The sequence below is a fragment of the Cygnus atratus genome, chromosome 12, assembly GCF_013377495.2.
Source record: "Cygnus atratus isolate AKBS03 ecotype Queensland, Australia chromosome 12, CAtr_DNAZoo_HiC_assembly, whole genome shotgun sequence".
Classification (NCBI taxonomy): Eukaryota; Metazoa; Chordata; class Aves; order Anseriformes; family Anatidae; genus Cygnus; species Cygnus atratus.
This window is the reverse complement of record NC_066373.1, coordinates 4265575-4290732: the sequence shown is the minus strand read 5'-3', so window position 1 is coordinate 4290732 and position 25158 is coordinate 4265575. Positions and strand designations below refer to the sequence as shown.

Below are 25158 nucleotides of genomic sequence, written 5' to 3'. Positions count from 1 at the left end.
TAGGCGCCTGAGATGACCTTATCCTTAGAATCAACTGAAAGGTACTGTACTGCCAGGAAAATATATCTGAAAAGAAAAAATAAATAAAAAATACACAGCTCTGTGGCATCCTGGAGAGGAGAACGATGCCACAGCTCTCTTGATAGGCTTTACTAGTGGTATAAAACCTCAGTTTGTGTTGATACAGTTCTAAAGCACCATTTCTGGATATTGCCCATCACCTATTTGCAGGCCAGCAGCCCTGCAGGTGATGTGGTGAGTTGTGCTTTAAGTCAGTGGACTGTCAGTGGCCACACTGCTGTATTTTGTTCAAGCCCTTTGAGGTGTGTGAAAAGGGTGTTAAATCTTCGCAGCTTGCAATCGCGTGCCATAAAATTGTTATATGATTTGGAGACTGATGGCAGTAGATACACTAGCTGAAGCCCTACCCCCACTTCCCTGTCCTCTCACGCAGCTGGATGTAAATCCTGGAGTTGTGTTACCAGGTTTTATAACAATGGGGCATCATTTCCTTTGACAGTAATGCCATGGTGCGGCCACTACTCCAAGTGTTGAATGGAAAAAGGCTATAAATTGTCAGTGCAGGCAGGGTTTGATTGTCTTGGTATACAACGCCAGGAGCAGCAAATAGACAGATCCATACCACTTCTAATGTGAAAGAGTCACGTAGCTGAATAGAAAACATGAAATTGCAGGATGACAGGATTATTTATTGCCTTGCAGGTTAATTTGATTATTTTTCCCAGTATTATTTGAAAGATACTATCACATCATGTCTTTAAAAGAGAGAGGAGAGAGGTTCCCTATATTATAAACTGTTGGTTCTTTTTTTTTTTCCTTTTTTAACCTCTTTTTTCATGTTTCTCCCTTAATTTCATGCCCCCTTGGGGGTATAAATTGCAGTCTGTATTCCCAAGAGGTCAAAGGACAGTTGTACACTAGTACAGACAATTGTGATATATGAAAAACAACTTTAGTAAGAGTGTCAGGACAGTATAAAGTACATAGAAAAAATCATGATGGGTAATTAATTTTATACTATAAGTTATTTTTCTTCATTGAAATATTCAAAATAGTTCTCTTACATATATCACACAACTTCCCCCCCAACCAAAAAAAAAAAAAGAAAAATAGATGGGAAAATACATTTATTATTAGAAATCAAGTACTGCTAGTAAGCACCACTAAAATTATTGAAATTAAGTAAGATAATATTTAAAAATAGTGTTTTTGTTCCCTGAGAATGTTTTGGTAAGGTTGCAAAGATTATTATTGGCTTTCTTGCTTTAAAAAGAAAAAAAAAGAAAATCATGTTGCTGTCAGTATAAGATGTGCAAAGAACACGTGACTGAGTTAGAATCACACACAAGTGTGATAGATTGAAGGTGAAGTCTCAGAGCAGTGAAGATTTCTTGCTTTGTATCCTTATTTGCTGTTATATGTTGGAAGCTCCCAGTAGAAATGTCTTTTAAATATGGATCTGAGAAAATGTTACATATCCAAGGCAGTGATTTTTTGGAATACGCAGTGTAGCTCATCAGTGTTGTGATTCAAACACAAAGCAGTAAAACATGATGATCATTATTGCAATTGTTATCAGAAGGATATCTTACAGTTTTTACATAGTTCTAAGATAGACTATTTTATAAAACTCTAAATCTAGGGGGGGGGGGAAACAAACAAATTTTTAAGGATAACTTTTCAGTCAAGAACTTGAGTTTTAATTTCATCTGACATTTTAAGAAGCACTAATTTCTGCAAGACCAAAACACAGGGGATTACTCTGAAGCTGTCTCATAGCTAGGTACATAACCTAAGTATATTCACTTCAAGTAGCCAAGAACCAGTTGGATAGAAGGGACACAAGGACACATTATAATTCAGAATGTATTCACCATGGCTTACAAATGATTTTCAGGAGCACTTATGCTTTAAAAAAAAAAAAAAAAAAGTGGTAGAGTTTTGAAACTTCATTTGTAGCAACTGCTACTGTGAAGGCAACTAAGATTTATTCTATTGATCAGATGCCAGAAATAAAACTTTTGAAGCCACTGTTTATATATTATGTCTATTTTGTAATTATGAATTACTGGGATAACAGATGATGGTCTACTTGAAAAAAAATCTTTTGAGAGTTTGAAATTTGGCTCTGTTCTGGAGTTACTGTAAAAGCAAAAGTATTCATTCTCCTTGAAGAAAATTGCATCAGTGCATCTAAATTAATTCAATTTTATAATCATCTCAAAGCAATTGATAAGAAAATGTCAAAGTGGAACAATTTCACATGGTTGACTTTTAACACTATGAATTGTTTTTCTGATTTTCTTTATATAAAAATTCTGGAGAAACTGACCTAATCTTTCGAAATGTCTCAGTAGTAACAGCATAGCAACAAAGCTACGTGTTTCAGTACAATAATAGCTCTAATAAGTTTTCTTCACGTTTGCTAAGAGCAAAAATGCTAAGAGCATTGATTTTGATTCTTACTACTATTATGTCTCTATAACACTATAATTCAAGTCACAGTGTAAGAAAAGTAAGAACTATGGAATAGTTCATGTAGTCTTCACATCCATTAACTTACCTGACAATGTTCCGATATACCTGTTACTTCCTGAAGAAACCAGCTACCTAACCAGTTCTGGTTTAGGTAGACCTGCTGCTAAGATTGTTACAATCTTGTTCTAAAATTATTAATTCCTTTCCTAGTATTGGCCAAAAGTATATGGAGCTTTATTACCTGGAAGTGTGTACCCCACCCTAGTAAATAACTCAGAAGATGGGATGCACAATTGTAACAATAGTCAACTGGTCATGTCAGTACAGCAGGGTTGAGCACCTACTTTCCAAAGTTTTCAGGAATAGATATCGGCTCTCTTTTAGCTCAGGACACAAATCACCTATCAAATTCTTTTCAGCAGGGATAAAAATTGTAATATATATATTAATAATTTTAGTTTTATTAATTACACATGCCAACAGTGTTTCTTGGCCTCACTGCTTTAAGCCTTAATAGGCCAGATTTTACTTGATCTCGCAGAGGGAGGTAAGGTATACTTCCCCTGGCTGGGGGTATGCAGGAGGTGTGTTGATGTGGGACAAGGACAAAAGCAAACAAAAACCCAACCCTGCAAATTCAGTTTGTCAAACGTGTTTTAATCCTCTCAAATGAGGATACACTGATCTGTTGTGCAAAGCTGTAATCTATCATCTGTGGTGCTAAACAGCTCCTCTGGGCGTTGAAACCATTGTGAGTGTCTCAGTATGTTTTTACAATCAAAATTCCATGACACTTGTTTAAAAAACATTCTTTTGAACAAACATTCTCTTTTACGTCAACAATTATAGAAATGGTCTCTTTCTTTAAAGCAGCTTCTAATTTTGAAGATGTAGTCATTTGAATATTCCTTATCTGTCATTTCTTGACATCAGTGCTGTGCTACTGCTGTGTATCTGAGAAGTTTGGGAGGCATCTGAGACATTTAGGTTAAAGGGAGTGCTAATGAAAGATCTCTTAGAGTTCTCCTGTCAAATGACAATTCTTTCTGTCTGCTGAAATCTGGTATTGTTAAATCAATGGGTGTAGGAATGTCAATTAAATTGATGCTGGCTTCTTATTACTGCAAAACAGCGTACTAAAAATACCAGAGTCTTTGGAGATGAAATTTTCAGCTGTATCTATTTAGCATGGCGAAAGTCATTATTGATACATTATCACACCTTTGTTTGATTCAGAATATGGCAATAATGTAGGCCTGAATCTGTTAATAAAATATACAGAAATTTCAGAAGGGCAAGTGTCTGAGTTGGATTCTGTCCTGGACTTTTCTTCAGAAATTAAATTCACTTACCTGCATTTTATTTCATATTATGTTGCATGAACCATTAATTAACGTCATTGATCTTGTAGTTTGAATTGTTTAGCACCTGCAGAACCCTTTCTGGGAAGCTTCATAACGAAGTATTGCTACCCAAAGCTCTTGTAGTAAATTCTCTGATTCAGCACCTAGGTAGCACTTTTACTTTTTGAAAAGTTCTCCTTTGGGGTACAGCACCAATTATAAAAGTGCAATCACAGCAGTTGCATGATACTAAAATAAAACTTATGCAATAGCATATAATAGCAAATCAAACTATTAAACAATATACAGTTCCTTTCTATATGCAAGATTAGGTTCTTACTCCCACAGGCTATGTAAGTGCTACACTCAGAAGAATTGTAGACGTTTGCAGGATTGGGCTGGTTTTGAGAGCCCTGGAATGCAGCCAGGGAGAACAAGACAGGGAAACATCCCGCTGATCTGTTTGAAATGAACTCGCTTTGGATTCTTACAATAAGAGACTGCATATCAACTCCTTAAACTGAGGAAAAAATGGTATCCAGCTACTTGGTGACCAGGATCTGCGTTATACTCAGATGTCATAGCATTGGTAGCAGCAGCTAAATAAAAGCAATTTAAGATTTTCATCTGTCAAAGCCTGCAGTAGTCAAATAACTTTGAGGACTGTTCGTCCAAATCTTATTGCAGAGAAAGCTGAATACCCCCAAAGTCACTATGAGAATTTCTGGTAACTTAAGAGTGGTCAGATTTTGAAGGAGTAGCCGAGTAGCTATAAAAAAAAAAAGTTTACGATGGAGTTAAAAAAGTTATGATGGGTGGTACTGTTCTTGTTATGGCAACTTTCTTTAGGTAATGGAACAAGAGGTCCCCAAATCTGAGAACACGACTTGGCATAGGAGCTCAGTATCCAACTGCAGCAGAGACACCATAGCTATAGAAAACAAAAGCAATAGAAGCACATCAGCATGTTTTAGCAGACAGTGTAATGGAACATGAAATTGCATATATTACTGTTTGGACACGCTTGCAAACATTACTTTGCAAACTCTTGTTTTTTAATTTAAATCGCTTTGCCTTCTGATTTTTAAGCTTAACTCTATCATAGTTCCCATTAACAAAAATCTACACTACTCAAAATCATAAGACAAAAAGGTAGGCATACCTGTTGGGCTGCTTGTAATCGTGCTTATTTGGCAGTTTAATTCTGGGAGGTTACACTTTCAACAGGTTTTGTATGTGCTGCAGGCTTACTAAATAAGAACTGAAGAGTTGAAAATTGATCTATTTTTCTTAGCCAGGGAAAAAACGTTAATAGTATAGCTTTTCCTTTCCAATTTCATATTTTGAAGGCTTGCCTTTGTTAGTTAAGATAATGTAGTTTATCCATCCTTTGGGGTCTTATTTTCTCATTACTACAGCTGTATCCAAGAAGTGAAGGTTGAAATTGTGAGCTTCAGGCTTCGTTGCAATTGAATAAAGTTTTAACACTTTTTTTTTTTTTCCCTTCAAACTGAATAATCCATTTGGAAGTAACCAAAACTTTTAGTTTTCCACTCTTACTGGTTTCTAGCTTACAATTTGACTGTCAGTTTATTTACAAATAGCTACTTATAACTTGTAAGTGCAGTGAAAGGACATCAAAATTTAGAATGCTTTCCGCAATTCCTATATAGATTAAAACAGCAATTACAGTATTAGCAGCATACCCTTCCAAATAGCATGAACAGGTAAGTCCATGCTATTTGAAGAAGCCCCTGCACAGAGGCGTTCAGATCTGCTTGTTATACCAGCTTCTGCTATGCACTGCAATGGGGGAAACTGCGAAGAAACCTTTGCTCTGTGTGCTGTATTGACTGTAAATATCTTTTTCCTAAATGAAGCTGAATCAAGTTTCCTGACAAAGGCAGTGATTGTTTTCTCAGACCTCACCCAGGGACAGATGCTGTGCTTATGCATGGGCTGTAACAGGGAAAGAGTTCATTCATTCCTACCATGCCTCTATTAAATATACTATTGCATAAAAAGTGGTGTTATATTTTGTCATGAATAGTACTTTTTTGTATTCCTTTGGCCTGTTGTGGGGTTTTAAACTGTGTGGGCTAGAGTAGAGGAAAAATATCTCCCCTGGCTTTTGTATTTTGTCACTTTCATAAGCATGGCTGTGAGAATGGTGAGGGTGACCATACTTAAATAGTAATAAATTTACTTGGACTGCAGCAGGCAAAGAACTGGAAAACATTGAGGGGAATTAAAAAAAAAAAAAAAAAAAAAAAAAAAGGATTAAGAGAAACAGAATGAAGTAAAAGGCTTTTGTTGTTGTTGTAGCTGATTTCAAGGCTTAAATTATGTTTTCTCTTGCAAATCTGGTGTACCTTAGCTGTAGACTAGTCCCTGACAAGGTCTAGGAATTACAACCTGTTGAATGCTAAGTAGATGGCGTGGACCAATATTAATGAGGAGCTGTAAGGCAGTCATCTTATTACTGCTAGCCAAAGGAAAAGGAAGGGTTATTTCATGGTTTGCTACTATGCCTAGGGATATCAAATTTACATATGGCCTAAAACTGCTGATCAGAGCTAATCTCCATGATCATTATAGCTTGAAGAAAGGTTTAATATTCAGGATTTTCAGAAGTTTTTCTGAGCAAAAATAGGCTGCATGAAAGTGGGCCATTGGCAAGCCAGGAACGTGTGCTGCTGTCAAGAATTTTAATGGCTTGATGCTGCAAAGTGAGGACTTGTGCTCCAGTCCTTGTGCTCAGTAAAACTTTCTGCAGTTTTGTTCACACTTTATTTTGTTAAGTCCTCACTAAAGCACGCTTTTTCCCTGGATCTATGTGGTAGATCTTCAGAATGCAAGAAACAGTGAAATATGGCTGTTTGGGAGAGTCTTGGCTGCAGGCATAGCTGTGATTGCTGTTGGATGCCCTTAAAGTTCCTTCTCCTTGCGAGTTTCTTCCAGTGGGATCTGTCAGTCTGCAGTGCAGACAGCCATCTTAATTTTTATTAGTGCGTGGAAGGAAGGGGGCACAAAATGTTTCAGGAAAAAAAAAGAATCATTTCTTATCACTTTTGTTTTTAACGCGTACAAATTCATTACCAGCTTTTGATTTCTGTTCTTTATGATCCTGGTCCAAACACAATTGTAAGCTGAAGGTAACATGCCAGGTGAGAGCTATGCTTGCTTCCCAACTCTGTACATGATGTCCCCAAATAATTTATGTCAAATTTCTGAGGAAATCAGAAAGTCATTTCACTTCTAATGATTTCTAGTCAAATGGTAGGGTTTGGTTTGTAGATACATTTAGGATTCATCCATATGTGCGTTTGCCAATCCCCTGCAGACTTCATATGACTTCTGCTATTTAGTTGGCATTTGCTCTAATGTAGTAGCTAAAAAATTCTAAGATCTTCCTCAAGGATGTGATTTCTTCTTAATGGATAGGTGGAAGACTTTTTAAGAAGTGAGAGTCCTGGTCAAAAATTGCAGCTGAAAAATTTGCCAGTTGAAAATAGCATCTTAAGAAAAGAAGACTGGCAAAAACACCTCATGCTATTTTTACAAATATTTCTTTTTTCCTGGGCACAAAAAAAAAGTGAAAACTGAAAAACCAGACACTCCCCTCACTGTCTGTTTGCTTCTCCTGCAGGGGGACTATTACTTAAATGCTTGTAACAACTGGTATCTGTGAGAAGGAGTTGATGGGGCCTCTCATGGTTGCTGTTTTTGTGCTACTCCAAACAAGCTAAATTTTGTGGCTTCTCTCTGATCTGTGTAGTATCTTTTTCCATTTGGCTGTATGAAATCTGGGATGCTTTGTACATACCAGATCAGCATGTTTTCTCATCTCTCTGCCCCTGCTTGGCTTCTGTCATGGTCCTTGTTGAGGCAAAGCGCTTCTGAGTTCTGAGGGCACAAGCTTAAATGTGTATAAATCAAGAGTTTAAACAATTTTTCCTTACAAATCTGTTGATCTCTTTTTGCATCTCATACACTGTGTATTTTCTCATGTGTTAAACTGTAAGACCCAGAAGATGCATTCATTTATTTCTTAAAGGATATGAATTTGGGTTAAGTTTTTAAAACGTATAAGGAATTTTGTCAAGTGAGCATCTTGGATATATGAGGTGGCTTTGAAAGTCTCAGCTTTGATGTGAGTGGTAACCTTGTCAGTGATATGTTACACGGTAAGAATTTTATTGCTTGTAAGCTGTCAAGTAGTGCATATTTCTATGTGCTGGTAGACGGCATTCTTTGAAACACCCTCGTCATGTATACATACATACATGTAGTTTGTTTTCTTGCAAATCACTGCTGGGATTGGATCCAGTGAAAACTGGTCTGAGATAGCAGTTCCAAATTTTTCTGAAGCATGATGAGCACCTCCAGCTGTGTATTTTTACTTCTAAACATATCACTTGGGCTTTTTGGATGAATCTGGAAGACCACTTGCATAAGATGCAGAAGTCATTACTCTTACTTTTGATTTTTCAAGTTATTTTTCAAGAACGTAAGTCTTGCTTGCTAATTAACTATTTTCTTGCATGGTTGGAAATGACTGCAACAGTTGGCAACTACGAGTTGCTATGGAGATATTTTCTTTAGGCTTTGAAAGGTGAATGATGATATTTAGATTTACTCATCATGTACCTGGAGTATGTATGTACGTTTACATCTTAATTCATAAAATTCTACTGTGTAGTTTAGATTTAATATTTGTTAAATAACATTATATTCCAAGCTTTGGAGATTCCTTTCAGATTTGGACAAATGACTCTGCAATATCTCAGGGAGTTTTTAAACTGATTATGGAGCATGAAAGTTGCCTCTTTGTAGGTCACAAGGATTTGTTTACTCTCTAGGATGTTAACAGAGATGGTTGACAAAGAGAGCATCGGCTGTAAGTTGAATAGAAAGAAAGTAGGGAAATGAGGCCCCGCTAGACTTTGGGTTAAAGTTTCTGTTAGTGAGGGAGTATAAACTTCTTCAGTGACTCTCTGAGTCACTAGTTTGAAATAAGTTTGAAATTCTTATCAGTGCTATTCTTACCATTGCTCTGCTTTTCAAGCAAGCTCAGGTTCAGATTCTGCTATTTAAAACAATGCCTGGAGAAAACCTCTGGTGTGTAGCATAGCTGGTGCAGTGAAGTACTATATATTTGAGAATGACCATTTGTTGGTATAGGTTGGAAAAGCACTTAGGAGTTTGTAAGTGAGGTCAAGCTGTGATTTGTCATTTGGAGGGAATAATTGTAAAGGATGGATTACTCCATATAGTCACAGAATAACGAAGGAGGAAGGACCTCTGGAGGTTGTCTGGCCCAGCCCTCCTCTCAAAGCAGGGTCAACTTTACAGTTAGATCATTATATAGACTGGCATGAAAAACCTTATGCAAGAAAAAAAATCTTAGACCTTCAGAAACTGAAATAATTTAAACCAGATTCCCTGAAAATTTTTTAAAAGTCAGGCATGTTTTTGAATGGAATACAGTTTTATATGGAATAAATAGCTGTGCAAATGCCAGAAGGAGTTGTTCCATTATTATTCAAATTTTGAATATTTTGACCATGTTCATGGGCTTTGTTGCTCATAAAAGTTATTTGCTGCATTTAATGCAACAGAGAAGCCAATGTTTTCCATTGATGAAATCTGGCCTTTTGCCACAGGTCAGCAAAGGGCCTATGCACAGTCTTAGCTCCTACAGCAGTTTGCTTTAAGAGCTTACGTGAGCTCTGGAGTTTCTGCTTTGGGGTGAAATGAAGCAACCATAACATCCTGCCTATGTTGTAAGACAACCATTTTTCAGATAGTATTCATCCTTTGTTGTTTCTATTTACGTATCTTGGAAATTCAATGCACTATTAGAAAAGACAAATGTAGCCAAAATTTATGATGTACTAGAGAGCTGGAAGTTATTGCATATTTTTAAGTTATTGTTCTGTAAGCAACAGAATACGTCAGAATAAAAAGCTTTGCAAAACTTTTAAGCTGCAGCAAAAAGCTTAAAAATATAACCCTAATTTGCCCAAGAGACTAAAAAATTAAATGGATTTTAATACTCCTGTTTATTAATTCATTTTAATCTCCTGGTTTTGAGGTCAAACTCTGGATATTCAAAGCTAAGTGTGGTAAGTAGCACTGCATGATGATTTCAGGTACTAAGAAAATAATAGAGAAAGTTAACAGTTTGTAAAACTCAGTCATTACATTTCTTAAGATTTTTTCTTGTGTTCATTAGGGAAATACAAGCAAACCTGAGTGAAACTTTTTAGTTTTGCTGCAGTTTTGCTACAGTTTGTCTCTTGGTGCCTGAGTTCACACATCACATGCAGCTGCATGGCAGGACGGTCAGCTTCTGTTTGAAGCAAGGCTTCACATAGCCACAGAAAAGCTGCCTCAGGGCCAATGCTAGGAATAAAAAATATCAGTAAAATGGTAAGATCTAATGAGATTGGCACTAAAACCTCATTTTCTTTCTTGACCGCTATGCACATATACTGAATTTTTGCAAAATTTTATATTTCAAAGCTATAAGCAGTCAGTGTGTCATATTGGCTTCAAGTATAGTTTTATGTTATGAATAACTTTATGAACCCAACAATGAAAAAGAAATATTTAGTAGTGCAGTCTTCAAGAGAGTATTTCAGTATTGAACTTTTATTGCTTTACCATTCCTGTTTGTGCCTTAAAAAGGAATGCTCAGTATAGAGAAGGGAAAAAAAAAGTTTCATTGGTTCTCTGGTAGCAATCATGTTATCTTGTGGATAGAATTAATTCTTGGGATTTGTAAACCAAAATATATTGGGAGAGCTCCAATGAAGAATGGTTCCAAATCTTTTAATAATGAAAATATGTGCCTATAAAAAAGGGATCATTGAGGGATACTTAACTGGTTCTAGAAGAATGTTCTTAGATTTAAAAAGGGAGTTTGTGTTACATTTTATTTTAGTAATATATAATGTCAACCCCTCCAGGAATTTCCCTAGTGTCACACCATAAATAACTAGCTGAAATATTAGAAGTAATGAAATGCTTAATGTTCAGAACTCCTTAGTCCTAAAATGCTAAAAGCTACATGAATATTTAAATAATGTAAATGATTTCCTAAATGATAAATAATGTTGAACCTAATATTATCTTAGCAACTTCTAATATATAGAACATGCAGAATTTTTCAAAAATATATAGCAAATTCATAATTCTCTAATTATTGGAGAAAGATGTAATTCTTTATATGTGATTGTACAAATTACTAACGTTTCTTGCTTTTTTTTAAAGTAGTTACCAAGAAACAATGGTCATGTTGGCGCACAATACCACTGAAATAGTAGTTCTGTTGAGGCATAAACGATGTTCATAGAATCATAAAAGTTTGGGCTTCATTTTTCTTTTAAAATTTCATTCTTTTCAAGGTGAAATACTGGTTTGGTGAATACATTGGGAGCTTTGCTATCAGAACTCAATGCTCTAAAGTTCAATTGTCAAAACGTTTAAAAGATTGTGTCAAGCTCCCAAATACAGTCAATATCTACAAGAAACTAAGAGCAAACAACAACAAAAACCAACAGGAATTTAAAATGTGGAAGGTGGCTGAGTCATGCATCAACATATCTCTGCAACCATCTTCAAAATAAAATAGAAAAATAGAGGTGTAAAGTAGGAGAAGTAGGAGCATTCATCTAATGAATGAGAAATGTGTTATAGTTTGGTCCTATACTTCCCTCTAGAGTCAGTGTGAAGAAATAGGTGTCTCTAAAGGGTGATTAATCTAGTGAGTTAATGTGATATATGAAAACTAAGTATATTACATGTTTTGTCATCAGTATACTAAATATCACTCTAGATAACCAAATGCCTTTAAGATGAATGTCATCAGGTTAACATCAGGCAACTCTCTTAAGTCAAATTAACATTTGTGTTGGAAACACATCTTCATTGTATAGATGTCTCTTGTATATGTGTTTAAGGGTAATTATTAGGTTGGTTATACAGACTTAAATAATGTGCTACTATGTCATAGATATCTGATTCTGGTAATGAGCATGTTCTGCTACAGAAAAGGCTAGTGAAGCAAAGAAATGGAAAATTTCTCAAATTCCTTCTCTCTATTTGCTCTTGATTCATCTCTTACTCATGTGTGCTTAATTCACTGCTATTACTAGAAGCCATGGTCAATCATGATGCACTACCTGGGTACACAGCAGGTGAGATATTACATTTGCAGTTCTGGTTTACTAAAACTTTGCACTTTTTTTTAATCAAATTTGAGGACTAATTTTAGCTTAAAACAAGACAGTGGAAAGGTGAAACAAGTATTTTCCTTCATATTTTGAATGGCAGGTTTGTTTTCAAAACATTACATTTATAGAAGTATTTTAAATGTAAAAAGGGAAAAAGTGTTGATTCAACTATGGTAAAAATTTCTATTTACTTTTTTTTTTTTCATTTCGTGAAAAGAATTGATCTTATTTGAATAGTACTTTCTTTGTTTCAACAATGACAAACCATTCCATAATCACAAGGACTGAAGTCTTATTTTAAGCAGACCAGAGCTGGTTTTAACTTCAACATTTTCACTGGCTTTAGCTTTCATTTTAATTGTTTTTAACATATTCTTTTATTTTAAATAAATAAAAACTATTGTACAATGCATGAATATTCATAAAAACCCACCTAGTTCTGCAATGGTAAATACAAAAAGGCTTTTTTTCTATAAAAAAACCTTATAGAAATACCCCCAATATGTCAAATACAGTGCAGCAAAAGTGGTGAGTTTACCTCCATTCTTTTGATACAATTTTTGGCATTATACCCCCAGTTAAGCTAGGAAATTCCCTGATTTCCATTAGTTGCTTAGCATTTATCAGTCTTCAGTCCATGTGCCTATTACTTCATTTCATTTTCTATTTACACAGTTGGAAACTTTTTTTATAGGGCCCTTCTCTATAGGGCAAAAGGCAGGTGATGTGAGATGTACAGTGAATAAAACCCCAGGGATTGACAGCAGTTTATAAAAAATAAAATTAACTTGTCTTTTCCTGCTTAACATTAGTTAACTGCTTAACATTAACCATTATAGCCCCAATAAAGCCCATAGCACATATTATTCATTTGCTTTAAGCTAATCACATAGGTCTTGATTTTAACAAACTTTTTTCTGTTATTTGCCACAGATGGGTTAATAGACTAGAAGTATAATTCAAGTACTGACTCAAATTCTCTTCTCTATCTACAGTGTCTGTTTATAAATAACAATTCTCTAGAGATGGCACAATAAAAACACTCAAGAACTGAGTTGATAATGTAATTAATTTATATTAAGGAACAAGCTTCTCCTTGTATACTTGGCCATTTGGGAATTTATGGACAATTCAACCTGTTCTGTAAAATTAGCTGGCCCCATTTCTTCCTACTACAAAGCTCAAATAACTGTTAACGTGGTATCTATTTATTTATTTATTTTCACCTGGAACTGTAATCTGGCAGAATGTTGGAACCAATGTAGTATAACTTCTTAATTCTGAGTGAAATTTGTAGGTCCAAGACTTCCAAATAGCTTCCATTATGTACAACTATAAAGAGAAAAGCAAGGTATAAATGGGGGAGGAGGAGGGGATGAAGGAGACAGATTATGAATATTCTGGCACGCAGTAGTAACTGGAAAGTAGAACAGAAATAAAGTTGCACAGGGTCATGTATTCTGCTGCGCAAGCTGCATGTTGGTGTGCTGTCTTAAAGAGAACTTTGTTTTGGATGTTGTCAGATAGCTAGCTTAAAATCAGTTCTTTCATAAATTTGCACTACCACTGTCAGTGAGATAACATTTTGTAATGATAATTAGTAATTTGGGGACAGTTAGGTACTGTTTCTGGATTGGCTTCCTCTTTAAAATTGTGTTGCTAATACTGTCCTTTACACATAGACAAAATTCAAGCCAAGATCTGTAAAGATCTCTGACTTAATAGTTGTGACTTAATCAGCTCTGTGTGTCCTCTTAAATTTGCTTTCCAAAGGCCCTTGTCTTTTAGATGCTACAGAAGTCTAGATCTGGACTCGAAGAGGGTGACTGTTGTTGGACAGGATATTAATTGGGGTGGGACCCAACAACAATAACAAAAAACCAGAAGTGATAGGGGATGGAAAAAATCTCTGGTCTCCTAGACAGGAGACAGAAGATTGCTCTGGCAGAGCCTTACTTGTGCTTTCCGCAGCACTGCTACAGCAAAGTCAGAGGACTGACTCTGGTGGCACTCCGGAAGTTTGTTTTCAGGAAGAGGAGGTGGAAAGGCCCTTCAGAAGGGTGCTCTCATCACTCATCTCAAGTTGGAAGGGTATATCAGGTCTGAGAGAAGCAGGATAAAAAGTAACAGACTTTTTCTTGTAGCTTTTCAGCTCTACTTGTTTTGGAGGCAATTTTGATAGTCTTTAATGCAGAAAACTACTACTCCAGCAATGAGTAATGGAAAATGGAATAGAAGGAAACTTAAGGGCCATTTCTTCCCTCGAGAGTCCTCACTATGAGCTTTTTTTCTATGGGAGGTTTCACTCTATCCCCAAATGGAATTTTAAGCATTACTTTGCAATGCTTGTAGGATTTGATATTCTGATCATTATGCTAAATGCTTGCATTATTGTGCTTGCAAAAGGTGGTAGGTGAAAACTTTACAGTCTAAGTAGCATAGATTTTATTTTTCTCGTCGTTTAAGATAAAGTACACTTGTAGGAGTTGTCTTTGGTGTGCAGTGTGTTGTACCAGGGTGTTGTTTGGGTAGGACAGCTGGGCAATCTTCCCAGCTTTTCACATTGGGCTGTGGCAGTTTGCACCCACTGGGAAGATGGGTCTTCATGCAGTCATCTTTCATGAGATTCACTAATTCCGAGTTAAGCAGTTTTACAGCAGACAATAACAAATCTTTCTACAAGTTCCTTATCTGATGATGATGATAATGTTTTGTTGATGCTGCTGTAAGTTGTTATCTATCTATCTGTCACAATCTAGCCATGGAGTAAAATCAAATCTAAACAAAGTTATTTCATTAACATGTACATCAGACTCAAAAGCAATGATGACTTCTAAATAGGCATCAGCCATCAAACTCGTGTCTCTTCTCATGAGAGGAAGAAGAAATTATTGTTTGTCAGCTTCTCGGTTGTGTGTTTTTTTTTTTTTCTTCTTCTTCAAATGAATGAATAAGAAAGCAGTCATTTATCAGCCCTGCTAATCTCAGTTCGTTCAGATGACATGATTAGTGACAATTTTTACCATAGGCTAATTTGAGTGTCAAGTAAAAGCAAAAATGCAACTAAATGTCTTCATACAGTAGCATGACATATTAATCATATTTTATGAGTACTTTCTTTTTTCTTAGTAGTAATTGCAAATATGTTTACATTTTGCATAAAACAAAATGGCCAATATAATCTTAAAATCCAGAAGTACTAGAAAGAATCTGTTTCACAGCCTGTCTTCCGTGTTAATCTTCTTCCCTGCACACAGTTAACTTGGCAAACAAGTCAGCAAATGTATTTATCTCTACAGTTGGTTCAACCTGAAGTTAAATGCATAATGGAATTAATATTTTAACTTAGTTTAATTGTTCTTCATGCCTTGGAAACAATATTGCAGGTATCCATTTAAAAAGAAATCTGATCCTTCATTTAGACCATAAACTCTGTCTACTATGAATATGGGAACGTAAGCATAAGCTAAGGTATTTCCTCAGCTGCCTCCCTAAACATTAAAGTGACATAAAACGCCCAATGATCTGGAACTCTTTTTCCTTGAGATCTCTGTTAACAAGACTTTCAGCTATGGCATTGGAAAAGAGGAGTTATTGGGAGTTGTATTTTATGGAGTGGAGTTATAAAATGGTTGATTATAATTGACTATTTCTCATTTCTTGATTTTAATGTGTTATCTTATCCTGGAACTCTTCTTAAAATCAAAATACTGGGGGTCCAACTTCTTTCACTGTATCACGAACAGAGTGCTTGTTAAAGATGGAGTTCAAATGTGATGCCATTAAATATCACTTTATTTATGGCCCATTAATGTAACGAAGAGCCAGGCACTGAGAATACAAAATCTGGACTTCCTCTTAGGATTTTATTCCTAACTGAGATTTTTATTTAGCTTAACTGTTGATTTGAATGGAAGATAGATTAAGCTAACAAGCCAATTTGATGTTGGTTTTGAGTATGTACTTTGAAAAACTACATTGCAGCAGCCAATCTGTAAAAACATTGGGAGTTTTGAAGAAATCTTTCATTTAATTGAATTTTTAGGAGCTAGGAAAATTTTTACTTTCTTACTCTATCTTCGTGTCCTCATTTTACAATGCTTTTACAGAAATGGAACCTTTTTACAATCACACAAGCTCAATACATGAACTTGAGGACTTCTACAAAGGGATTTTTTTCTCATTGGTTTCCCATTGCTTTGATGTGCTAATTTCTGTTAAGAGTAGTTTAGGAATAATTAAAATATCTTGTGAAATAGGCCTCTAGAGAGTCTGGGAGACACCTACTAATGATTTTCAAGAATTACTGAAGGTGACACCATTCCTCTATAGTAAATACATTGAAAGCTCTAGTATTAAAACTTGCTATGTTGTTTTATGTCTTGCATACCTTAGGTGAGAAATCAAAGAAAAAAAAAAAGGCAAAGCAGAGGAGAATATATACATTTATGGTTATAGGGTTCTGCTATCTAAGCATACCCTTTTCTTAATTCCTATGTCTCATTAACACTTTTATTAATTGCAGCTAGCAAATTGCATTCAACTGAAGCATGCTGTAAGCTTTTTAGTGGTTCTGTTCTTTTATATGTGTGTGTGTGTATGTATGAATCTGGTACATTATTTTCTGCAAAGGATCTTGGATGCCATGATACATTTATTAATCTAATATAGACTTTGTTTTGTTAAGGTGTCTCATAAATTAGCAGACATATTTACCTTCTGGACTGCTGACACAGCACTATACATCGCCAGTGGAATTTGGCAGATTGCTGCTATGATGCCACATCATTTCTATGTTCAGGGTAATTGACCTAGTTATTTAAAATGTTAGTCTTTTTTCCAGTGCAATTACAATATTTTCATCTTAGTCAAAATGCTTTAAATGCTCTTTTTTTTTTTTTTTTTTTTCCCCTTCACTTCTTAACTTTTTAGGGTTTGGTTCTAACTGTAGAAACTACAGAGGAAATCTGTGGCTAAATGTGTACAGCAGATCCCCTACTTCGCTTGCAAATGACCAACCTTTTTATATATAAATATATATATATATATATGTTGCACAGCTTGTAGTTAATAGAAGCCCCAAAAGATAATGAGTTCTCTATTGCAGAACAGATGTATACTGCTTCTTTTATCATAAGGAATAGATTTACAGGAGGAAAAAAAAATCAGTAAGCCTTGAAAATTCACAGCTTTTCTGACATTCTTTGCTGTCTGTTATTACATGAAAAAGGGCACTGTGGTAGCTGAGAAGTCATAAGCAATTAAATAAAAGTTGCAAAGATACCAATTAAATGTGTAACAGACAACTGTATGTTGGAGAGTATATTAAAAAAAATGGAAAAAGGACTAAGAGGAGGATCTATTAAGCTACAGAAAATATTGGCTGGTAATTCCCTGCAAACACATGAAATGGGGAGTAATTCAAACTATCAGGCAATTGCCAAGTGATACTGTAGAGAATTTATTAAAACTTGATGATGATAACATGTTTTTTCAAATCAATATGACTCATTCTATTCTATGGCTACAAAGTCACAAGTGTCTAGAAATCCTGTCCAGGAAGTCACAGGATCATGTTATGTGCATTTGAGTTAGTTAGTAGTATGCTCCAAGTCCGTGGTCTAAGTCCACATCATGTCCAACAGCGGGCCAGACCCGTTATTTTGCCATTTGTAATAAAAAACAAGAGATAGATATATGGTCTATTCCCTGTTTGGACACACATGCCCCTGGTTCATCTCAGGACAGCATGTATTATGAGCACACTTTCCCCCAGCACCATCAGCAGGCCCCAGCACAGTATTTTTTTGTGAAACTACAGGTGAAGTGATACCCTGATTGCCAAGTTGCAATATAACATACTATTTATGACAGGGAGTGTGCATAAAGGCTGTTTGAAGGAAATATAGCTCCTAAAATATTTTGCCCTTATTTCAGATCCTATAGAAATGTTCTTTGTTCAGTGTTAGGAGCAGGCAAGCACGGAATCACCGTGCAGTTCTTTGTCGCAGCATCAAACTGTACTTTCCCTTCCAAGACTCCGTAAATCAAGATACGACCACGGCCAGTAGGTCCAGCATTCTAATGTGCCATTTCTGTGCTAAATTAGCAGTTATCTGAAGGACAGAGAGATTCAGAAGCAGTGGGGTGTAATTGTTTCATAATTACTTAATATTTGGCATGAAATTATAGGTTGAACTGGAACTCCAGTAGCAAAATAAAGGCAAATCACAAAATCATATGAACTCATGAGAAACACCTTTAATAGCAAGATAATGTCAGAGCTTTTCACAGCTTTTCTGATTTAAGGATATCTTTTCAGGATGTACGCTTATTTTGAAAGCTGCTTTTCATCCATAATGCTCAAATCATTCTGGAGCATGTTTTATTTTTAATAGTACAATGATAATTTTCCACGGTCTGCTTAGGATGCATGATTTGAAATGCTGAAATTGCTGCTAAACTATTTCAGTTTTACTGTAACGGCATTATTCCTGAGCCATGCGTTTAATGTACCTTAAATTAGTGTGGTCAAATAATAAACATTATTTTAATAGATCTTTCTTTCTCCATTCTTTGGTAGTTTAGTTGGAGGAAAACACTTCTGATAAAACAGTGGTGTTCAGCTCTCCTTTAAAATCAATTGGTTAAATTCTTTGCTTGTGGATTTTCGTGGGTCCTTTAAGTGGTCTAAGCTATGTTTTGCCTCAGATTTCATTAGATCGCTGATCAAGTGAATACCTACAATTGACTTACGAAACTTTTTGGACAATACTAGCTTCCCTTGAAGCAGCAACCTTGGCTAAACTTACATTTTCTTCAGGGAATCGGTTGCATGGAATAATAATTGAAAGACGTCTCAAAGAGATGGCAGACTTGCTCTTCGCTTACGTTTTATTCAAGCATATAACAGTTTGCTACATGCAAGCTAGTTAAAGCTTTGCTGAAACACTTGTAGTGGCTATGGTACTGAAAGTTGCTAAGCTATGTATATATGCTTATGGCCTCTGGCTTTCTGATTATGGGTTGCTTTCAGATTTCTTCAGGGCAGGGGGAGCTGCTACTCCCTGAAACATACTTAATTATTACATTTAGTACCATGTTCTCATGATGTCCTAATAAACAAGTAAAACAATATGAATTGAGAATAGTAATAAAATATGGTCAATACACAATTGTCCATAGTATTTTTCTGGGATGCATCTCATTGATTTTAGGGTATCTTATGCCTTTATCTCCTTTGGGTAAGTTTATGAACCCTTCACATAAAATAGGAGCTATTTTACTGTGTGAGTTTAGCACAGACCTTTCATGCAGTGTGCTTCCAGTAGACGTTAAACTCGTGGGGGACCTTCTGAAGTAAAACTTTCAAGAACAAATCCACATTCAACTCGTGTTATGAGAGGAGGTAGCAGGTTTGAAATAATCAAATCAAATTTTAAATGCAGAACATCCCTTTATATGGAAAGGAGTCATTGCTCTTTATCTTGCCTGTATTGTTAGCTTCTGATTATTTTTTTCTTTTACCTCAGAACATGTTTTGCCAAACAGTTTGAATCTCACCTTTTTTATTTGTATAGAGACCAAGGGTTCATTTCATTGATTCAGGGTTCTTGTAGAACCCAGTGCCTAACTACTTTTTGTGGAGGTTTTGTAGCCTGTCTCATGCTGTGCTTTCTTTCTATGTGTGCTGGAGGTTTTTGTGTCTTTTTGCATATCACCTTCATGACTGACTGTACAGATGTTATTTTGCTTTGGCACAGACACTGTTACCTTTCTAAGTAGTTGTGATATATCAAAACAATAAGAGATAAAGCTGAAGGACACTGCAGGGCAGATAAAGATCTTTTATTCTGTTTAGAAGACCTAGCTGTGGGCAACACCTTCATTAAGAAATAGGTTCCTTTATAAATCACACTCTAGGTGCTATATATGCAAATCTCATTAAGGAGTAGCATATTTTGTGGGTTTAAAAGCTGCCTACAATTTCAGATTTTTTTCCTTCTGTTTGGTTGTTTGATTTCTTTGCTTTTCACCTTTTTCTATATCTCTTTAACTCAGTTGAAACTAAAGCTCAAACTACCAGATTGCTAATGGAATTTAGTGTATGTTTCTTTCAGGATTTGTAAACAGACAAAGTTCAGCGATATCTAAATTATCAGCAAAATCTAAAGCCTTGTCCTGCTGTTGAGTGATATCTTTTCATTGCTTTTACCACTGAGGAGGCTTTATAGTCTCAAATCCCAACAATTATTTTTCTGCACTTTTCTCATTTTCCCCAGAAGGCTCTCAGATCCTTCAAGGTGCTGAAGTGCATCCGTTTTACTCTGCAGAAGGAAAGGAAAGAAACTCAGCTTTTTGTGGAGGTTGCCTTATACCTCTAAAGACTGACTTCATTGTTAAGTGAGAGAGAAATAGAGGTGATCCAAGGAAGGATTAGAGGGACTCAGAATGGTTGGTCTAGGCACAGGGATCAAATTAAGCAAGGGCAGGTGGTGCAAAGATTCCTTGCTGTGGTTTGTGAATGGTGGAAACCTGACCCAGAACAGAATTATCATAGCAATAATCTTCCTAAGCAGAAGATGAATAAAAAATTAGCTACTGTCTGCTTTTTGAGGACTACTCACTTCATCTTCAGAGAGGTTTTAGAACAGCAGATGAACTGTACTCCAAAGGGGACTCTCACTCTCCTTGATTTTAACAGGAACGTGGATTATTAAATTAGACTGCACGTCTAACTTTTCCATAGCTAGAGTTTGATTAGGTTAATCCTGTTGTTTCTGAGCTGGGATGTAACCACTGTGAAAAACTGGGAATGTGGGACTGGAACAAAGGGTTCATATCCAGGTCTTCCTCTGGCATTTCAAGATGAATCTGTTAGGAGTATGTTAGGGAAGATTTGATGCTTTGCCATGAGACGTTCCTTCTTGACATTTTCCTGTGATCTTTAACTCATTTTTTTACAGCATATGTCAAAAGAGCTAAGAGCTCTGCTTCTGTAGCCCTCCAACAGCAGAACTTTGTGGATATTTGTTTGGAGACAGACACTGTATTCTTTAGGTTCCTCTCTGGTTCAGCAGCTGTTATCCAGTGCAACACAGAATCAGCACTGCTATACGGACTTCATTGGATAAAGTCGTTGCCTTGATACTGATATTTCACTTCATGCTTTCCTAGGGCTTACTCAGCATCACTTCAACAATTTTAAGACTTGGGTAAACTTGATGCTAAATGTGGCTTCTGCCTCTGGTCCTTGCAGGGAGAAGGAGGGGAAGGTGATAATTCTTATTGTTAAAAATAATCTGTATCTAATATAATTTAATGTTGATATTTTGACAGCTGAGGTGCAGAAAGAATGAATAAATTACAGCCATACACACCTGCCATTTAGTATTTTTTTAATGACATATAGCCAGTTCATGTGCCAATACTATAAATGATTACATGAATGTAATGTGTCCAAGAATAAATTCTCAGTCGCGTTAGCAAGTTCATAATCACAGGGATTATATAGAGAGTAATAGGAAACTATCATTTTAGAGAATACTGTGCTAATTGCTGATGGCAGGAGGCCATGGAGGATGGAGTCAAACTTGCAAATTTTGACTGCATGCTGACCACTTAACTGGTTTAAAGAAGACACAGGAGAGCTGATTATAGCAGAGTGAAAGGCTGCAAAAAGGCCATAAGACTTGTAACTGATTTGAGCTACCTAACTATTCATATCTCAGCCAACAACCTTGAATTCTAGGATAGGTTTCACAACAAACACTTTACAGCCTTTGAGAGGAAAATATTACATACTGGGAAGAAAAAGGCTTTTTCTCAATTTCTTAATATACTAGGATAAATGAAACATCACTTCCTGATATTGCCATCTTCTGCAACAAACAAAATCTAAACAATTAAGACAGCTTTGTTCACAAATATAGACTTTGTCTAGCAATGTAAGTTCTGGAGCCATTTCAAAATTCAGCAGTACCCCATGTAAACTTGTAGTCACGAAATACTGAAAAAGCTGCCACAGAATGTTTACTCCCATAAAAATAAAAGAAACATGGAACCATATGTTCAAATGTTAGCCAGTATGTGAGTATGAGAACATGAAAGAACATAGCATGAAGTCAACACTTTCCCTGTGCTAGCTTTTCTACCCAAATTTCTAACTGGAATCTATTAGCAGCAATGAGATTTTCTGCGCCTCTTGCCAGGGTTAACTTTCAGTGCATCTGCATGAAGTTTCAGCAGTTAGGAAGTTTTAATAGGCGATTTTTTTGTTATGCAATAACAACTTGTTTGTCAAGGATTTTATTATGAGAAAATGATTTTTCTCATTACTTGATATTTTAAAAGCTTTTTCAGCAGTTCTATAGTTCTTTTGTAAATATATAAGGCAGGAGGATACTCATCTCAATTCTAAATAATTGGGATTTTATATTGTAATTCCATTTGTTTGTTTCTGCAAATGTTTTAAACTTATGATTCACTGGGGATGAATTTATACTAACCTGTTTTTTATTATCTCATTTCATACTACACCTTTTTTAATATAACACCTACTGTGCTATTAGTCATTGCAGTAACTCACATTTTTCCCTGTTTGCTTCTCAGTTGTTTTTTTTTGTTTGTTTGTTTGTTTTGGTTTGGTTTGGTTTTTTAATACACAACCATTTTCCTTTCTCTGGGTTCCTTTTCTGATAGTAAGGGATAGCCCAGGAATAGAGCACCAAAAGCAAAGAATACACTGTGAAGTATTAATGATAACAGATAACATGAGTGACAGTTTTCCAGCAGTGGACTCTAACTAAAGCTCAGAAGGGGTATGCACTTTCCAACAGCATAGTGTTCACATAGCTATTCTTTGATCAAGTAAGAGATGCAAAATGCAAGAGGTGAAGGGGCACAAATTAAGTGTTTTGAAGGGAGATCTTGAGACTTAGTGTTTTGTTACACTCGATTGATATGGTAATCTTTTATGACTTCGATTATCCTGTAGATACTCTATAGGAAATTGAATAAAATCACTTATGAAAGTCTTGGGTCGTCTTCACCTACCTCTGTATCTTCATAGTATAAACAGTGTTTATTTTGTATAGTTCAGTAAATTGATAAAATATTTGGTATTTCAGTTTTGTGATGAGATTTCTCTTGGTTTTATTGTGTTTTCACTAACATTTTGAAGTTACATGCTTTTCATTAGAGTTCTGCTCCCAAAGTAGTAAATGTAGGAATGCCCTGGGCTGACTTCAATGTTGATACTGTCATAAACCATTGATCGTATCACCTGAATATTTCTCTTATTTTGTGCTGACCAAAATTTATACAGAAAACATAGACTGTTCTAAGTGAGTATAGGCCTACTGCAAGAAAATAAAAATCACTCTACTTTTTTTTGTCTGTTTTTCACCTTTCTATTGGAACACTTAAGGTTAACAGAGTAGGGGCCATCCATGTGCTCTAGATGTCAAATGGCTAACAAAGAAAAATATTTTCTATGCACAGTAGTAGACAGAGGGCTCACGATGACCACTTCTTGAATATATACAACTAACACTTTGGGGCTTGGTACTTAATAAGGTTACTTCACTGTTCTTGTAATTCCTTTGAAAACAGGAGCTGGTCGAGTACAAGGCCTTGAGAATGTGACTAAATTTTGCCCACTGATGTTGGTATTGAGTGTTCTCTAGGGCTTCTCTTTTCTGAATAAAGAGGATTTTCAAAGATACCATTGCAATGTTTTTAATCACAGACAGTCCTCCTGATGGGATGCTTTTTCACAATGCTTATTACAGTCTGTTTTCAAAGACATGCTGTAGATTGACAACCTGTATTCTTTTTGACAGGATGATTTCACTTCCTTTCAAGTGCAGTTTATTATATGGCATTGAAAGAAATTAACTTCTTGCTGTATGTTTTCAAGTTTGTATAGCTTCTTTATCCCATAGGATACTGAGGGTAAAATACCAGCTTTTTACATGAGTGGCAAACTGAAATACCCTCTGGCTATGCTAGCAAGTTCTAGAGAGACCCCAGCACAAAGTCTGTGACATCTAAGGTGAGACAAAACCTTTGTTTAGAATCTGGCTCTCAGGGTCACCTTAGAGTGACTGCTGGTCTGCCTGTCTCAACACTGGCTACCCCAGGGGCATGTATCATAGGTGATACATAGCTACCCCCTTTAAAATGAATTCATAAATATTAATTACAAATGTATGACAGTGGGCACAATAATCTATCTGGTATCACTACTTCCTATGTCCCAGCTAATTCTCAAGGGTTTTTGTTTAGGCTTTTACCAAAGCCTGAAGGAAATGGCCTTCCTCTTGTGGAGAGCCGAAGGATTTACAGTAAAGAGACTGGGTGTCTTTATTTAAATATCGGTGCTTAAATCAGTATTGTATCATGTAAATTATTATTCTTGTATTTGAACATATCTCCCCTTAATAAACTGCTGAGCAGTTGTATGTATACCAATGGAAATGTATTTAGCTCTAAGAGAGAAACCAGTGTCTGGCACTTTGATGCAAAGGTAACAAGCTGCATGAGTATTAAATGTGTGCTCTGTCTTGGTTTAGAGAGAAGCCAAGAGCGAGACTGCCTGCTCATGAGAATAGCTCTTGTTTGCAAGGGGTTGGATGCAGTGCCTGATAAAAGTAATGTCTTCCTATTTCTCTCAGTTTCCTGTCTTCCTTTGCTTTTTCTTCCTTGCTTTATTGATCCGATGTGCTTTTGCCCAAATTGATCCCTCGGGTTATAGATCAGCCCTTTAAAAAATCTCCTTGATAAATGGGGAAACTGGGAATACACTTTACAGCAAGTATTTGGTGAATTTGTCTACTTACAATGTGGGCAAAAGCTGTAGAGGGAGAATTTGAATGTGATCTTCAAAATATCTCCTTACACCATGGGAGTAAACTGATTTAAAGAAGGCAGCACAAGACCTGCTCACCTGATGGTGGGCAACTCAGGTAGTATGGCAGAACAGTTGCCTTTGTACCTGGAACTTAGCACTTCAAAGCTTCACGTACTAAATATCAATTATAGAACAGTGTATTAATTAGAGTAAGTAATATGTG

The 25158-nt window shown here is 35.9% G+C and overlaps 1 protein-coding gene across 11 annotated transcripts in view; it reads left to right on the top strand.

Moving 5' to 3' along the window:
- The window catches only part of CDH13 (cadherin 13), a 477794-nt gene that overhangs the window by 284472 nt on the left and 168164 nt on the right, over positions 1–25158 (top strand). The window lies entirely within an intron of this gene.